This window comes from Dromaius novaehollandiae, chromosome 3 (genome assembly GCF_036370855.1).
Source record: "Dromaius novaehollandiae isolate bDroNov1 chromosome 3, bDroNov1.hap1, whole genome shotgun sequence".
In the NCBI taxonomy this organism is placed as follows: Eukaryota; Metazoa; Chordata; class Aves; order Casuariiformes; family Dromaiidae; genus Dromaius; species Dromaius novaehollandiae.
The window spans coordinates 63280391-63285629 of record NC_088100.1 but is presented as its reverse complement, the minus strand read 5'-3'; positions in this window follow the sequence as shown (position 1 = coordinate 63285629).

Genomic DNA, 5239 nt, shown 5'->3' with positions numbered 1-5239 from the left:
TGTGCATGGACAAATAAAGTATCAATTTATGAGAACTCAGCGTACTTCTTTAGAAGAACCTTTTCCTTGTCTGATGACTACCCTAAAAGCAGACAGGTAGAAGGAAAAAAAAATGACATTTTAAAACAAGAAAATTACATCACCATGAGCATCAAATATCCAAAGAGAACATAGTGCTATAATATCATGAATCATTCCAGTAAAATCAAACCTCTCCCTAAACTCATGGGGTCACTCTTTGACACAGTTTCCTATGTAAATAGGTGCAGGATAGATCCGTCTCAGTCAAGTCTAGCAATCTAATGATAGCTTGAAGACAGTGAATTAAAACTTTTCCTGCTTTATTCTGACCCCTGATACTTTTCAACTTAGCTTTAGGAGGTGAACTGTGTACTACTGGATTTGTATCATAACCAAGGTTGAAGACAACGGAACTCTTACAGTGACAAATCTGTCACTGTTGAAGTCAGGATCAAGCTGGTCAGTTTTCCGTATTTTACTATGAGATGCCTGCTTGGAAGTCTGTGACCAGTTTCAGCCAAATTCATAGATGGATCACCTGGATTGGTCACTACCTGCTATTTTACAAAAATGACTGGGTCAGTCATATGGTGTTTTTTTGTTCACTGATTGTGTACTAGGAACATATATATCCATAGAAAATCACTCACGCAAATTAACTCCAGCTTTATTTCACTTGAGACAATATTCAGGATGTGAACACAAAGTTCTCGGAGGTGAAAGGAAAGTGCTTTATCCTGCCTCTTCAGCCAGCTCTCCATGAACTGACAGGAAACCAGAGTATACAACAGCCTCACACAAAGGGTCCTTTATTTTTGGAAAGGACAAAGAAATAAAAAAAGGTTATGCACAACATTTGCCTTTGGTAAAGCAAGCACTAGATTTTCCATGTGGATGTTTAGTAAGACCCTAAAAGGTATTGCAAAATTCAAAACTGATTTCCCCCAGCCCAGCACATTTCTAACAATGCTTCCAGATTGGAAAATAGGCTATCCAGTTGCTTTTTGTTGCATTACAACATGGGGAAATATCCAGTGAGTTCAAGTCTTTCAGAACTGGACTAACAAGCAGTTAATTATAAGAGCTCTCGCTTCTGACATTTCGAAATAGCTAAAAAACTGTATCTTAGATACGACTAATCCTGAAATCCATGGAATGATTGGAATATCCCATAGCAGGAGTAAATCTTGGGAGATTATCTCCTTCATGTGAGAGGCAAGTTCTAGCAGCTATGAAATAAATCCCTCCTGTTCATTGGGTTGCTTGCGTTACTTTGTTCACCCCCTAAAGGAAAGGAGATATGGTATACTTGTTGCAGGAGCATTTTTCTGATGGTGTTATTTTTCAGCAAATAAGCTAGTCTGAGTTGTAGCTACAATATCCCTACTAGAAAGCGACCTGTATCAGTGAGAGTAAGTTTTAATGTCAAAGTGCTATTGTTGCAGGTTTTCAAGTTCTCAAGAAAAATGCAAGATGGATGGCCCATGAGAAAATCCTTTCACAGATTCTTTAAAAGTGCATACCTTTTTGCAATTATTTGTACAACTTGATGCATGGTCTTGCCAGACGCCATCTGTGCTCATTCTGGGATTTTGTGTCGTGCTGTATATATACTACACAGAACAGCTCCGAACCTCTGGTTTGAATAGTCAGGCTTGCTGTGCAGCATTAAGGCTCAGTGTTTGAATGCAGTTGCAAGTAAAGGATCCAAGACAAATACTTCCTGCATCCTATCCTGCCTGTCCTTTGTATTAGATGTTCCCTCAGCCTCACCACTACAGGTCCTCACTATCCCAAATCCATTGTTTCTGCTAGTCAGTCTTCTCTGCACCCCTTCCTCCAGATCAGTTCTTCCTACTTATCCTACTTACCAGGTTCTGGGTCTGTCAAGAGCACAGAATGAGACTTTTTGAACTTCTCTTTCACCTAGTTACCTTTCTGGATGGCAGCTTATAATAGTTCTATAACTACCAGTTTTATAGACAGTGCTTATTTGGAAGTGACTGGAACCCATCCAACTTTTGTCTTACTGAACATTCACCAGATAATGACTTTGTCATGGTGGTGTCTGGACTATTTTTGGCTCAGAGGCCTAGCGATGAATAACTGTATGTTGTTATAGCTTTCCAGGGCCATTAAACATCCCTTCCAGTAAAAATATCAGAATACTACCTTGTAACCTTCACTCCATAATTATATTTGTATTTCATTTAGCCCAAAGAAAGAGGGATAACTTCCTGAAGTGCTGTAAGGTTCTTTTCTTGAGAAAATTTGAAGGAAACCTCTCCCACACGCATGCTGTCTAATACCATGGCCTATTTGTCTGTATTCTTTTTTTTTTTTTTTTTTTTTTTTTTTACCAGTAATGAGAGTAATTTAATTTTGTAAGTATTCTCACCGTGTCATCAAATTAATGCTGCCTGTCAGCTGATAAATTGTGCCTTTTATTGAACATACTCCTAATTAGTAAAGAGTGATTCTTAAGCAGCATGTCAAAGCAGGCCTAACACTAGAGATCTGTGAATTAATGTAAGGCTCTCTACCTGCAAAACAGTTTGTAAGAGGAAGAGTCTTGCCTCCATATGATTTATATTTCTGTTTAATAAAGTCATCTCTGAACTTAAAGATAGGCATGACAGACCAAAAATCATTTCTATGACTCAGGACTGACTTTGTCAGGATAATAGCAGAGAAGAGCTTTGTTCAGATATACACTGCACCAAAACCTCTTGGTTAGTGGCAACATGCTGCAATAAATCATACAAAGCCACAAAAAAAATCTGTCTGACTTATAAACTTTGTCTCAGGCAGAGCAGACTGTTCTGGTTTTGTGTAAGCAGCCATTTCCACTGGATTATTTTTTTGCCTAATGAGTCCCAAATGAAAGTATGGAGTTTGACTTCAGAATCTTTGTCTGAGGAGCCCTTGCTTACCTAAGAGGCTACTGAATTTCATTAATAGTAAATAATCTTTTTACAGACTGCCCTTAGGAATGCTGCTTGCATTGCCAGATGCCTGTTGGGTGGTGGCTGATTAGTGAAGAGGGACAATTATTTATTCCCTAGTCCCTTGTGGTAGGCCGAGATCCTGAACTTCTGCTCTTGGCAGATGTGTTCTGACAGCACATGGAAATTACAGTACAGCCTTTTCTAGGGCAGGCTCCAGTTTCAAAAAATGCATTTTAATAGCCTGATAGGTCTCCATGAATGTGGATATGTCCTGATAATTTGCTGCTGTGCTCCTGAAATTACATTCTAATGTTCTACTGTATGCAGTGGACTGGAAGTACTGTATAAATAGGAAGGATAATTGGATTAAATGCAAGATGACAGTGATCAAGATCCTAGTCTGGATCCTCTGTTCTAATAACAGCTTCCTGTGCGACTCAGAGGAAATCGATAAAGGTCAGTTATCTTGATTCTTTAGAAGACCTGGGTATTAGTTTCTGTGTGCAGTCTCTAAAGTAGGGATCACCTGCATATTTCTCTTGCACCAATTCTGCAAGTGTACGATGTTAAGGGACTGTGCTAAGAGGGCTGCTCAGCTATTGCAGATATGAAGTCGTATCTACTCCATCAGTGGAGAAGACAGACTGAAACATGCTACTGAAACATAAATCCTGACTTTTCTAGGCTGTTTCACATGGCTTCAGGGAGGAAGAGAGGAGCAAGGGAGGCTGAATTGGGAAAGTTCCTGCTGATGTGGAGCTGTATGGAGTGAAACAGTTTACAGGGAACCTCCTCACAAGATTTGGTCATATGAGGGCATGGGGAGGGGAACACATTTGGTCTGCTTGCAAACTATACCCAAAGCTAGCTCTAGAGCAGCATCTCCCTGTGAGTGTCTCTGTGTCTGAAAGTCTCACACAGTAGCTGTAACTGCCTGTGCTGATCTACAGTGATCACTAGGTACCTTGCAGGGAGCAAAGATCTGAATCTGCCAAAGGAATGACCAGGTGTGCAAACTTTGAGCAAATGCTGGGGCAACTCATCTATATTCCACCTCTCATGCAGGATGTGTTTATTGGATGTCATCTGATACGTTAAAAGAAATGGCACTTGCTATCAATCAACCACCAAAAAGCTATTGTCCCAGATTCTTCTGTTGCTTACAGCACTGTGGTCAGCAGTAACCGAAAAGTGATGAACAATTTGTGTATCTCCCTGCTGAGACACTTAGGGCTTAATGTATTTTCTTTTCTGTTGCTGTGCGAGTCTGCACCATATCAAATGGATGGACAGGAAAGAGCATTTGCAAGGTTTTATGATGGGTGAGCAGTGCTAAGCTACAGTGCATTTTAGTAAGACCCTGTGACAGATCCAGCAAGAATGCTCTCTTTCTCTTTGGCTTTGTCCCTACCCAAAGGCCAGATCTGGGATGTCATCAGAAGAAGGGATACACTGACAAGTTCTTTTTTATTATTTCTATTTGAGGGGGAAAAAAGTCAAAAAGTCATCAGAATCCATTCAAATACATGAGATAATGACAAGACTGAAGGCAAGCTTGAAGAGAGCTGATTATGAGAATCTCCATTCAGTGTATGAGTTTGGCCTGGCCTGACAATGCTCCTGTGAAATGTCGTGTGTGGTATTTATCAAACAGAGTAGCAGCTAAATTACACTATAAATGCATATGATGGATTAAATGGATGACTCTACAACCATCTAGGCCTTATCCTGTTGCTTCTGTGCTCACATTAATATGCCTTATGGTTTTATTTTGTTTGGCAGATCATCCAAAGAAAGCTGCCAGTCACTCATTGCAGTTTATAGTTTAGTACGTCCTGTATAGGTAATTTTTCAAGATCCAGCAGTGAATTGGCTTGATTTTCTACATCAATATTACTTTACCACACCCGGGTCATTTACATTACATGAAGAAAAGCATTTGCAAATTTGAGACATTTAATTACCAATCACTGTTCCAAACTCACGTCAGCTTTCTGTGAGTTAACAGCCAGTGATAGCTGCTGTCTTCATTTCTAGTCAAGGAGGTTATGTTTGGCTGGCATTACTGTTCTATTATGTTCAGCCAACAAATACTTACCAAACCAATACGAAATAGAGTGGTGTATGGAAATAACATTTTGACACAGAAAGTGTCTGCCGTAGGTGGGGAGGCAAAAATTATTCAGTCAGACTACATGTTGTATCACAGACCATTGAGTACCTTGCTTTAATAGGATAATGCTTGATGATAAACATAAAGAACAAACAGC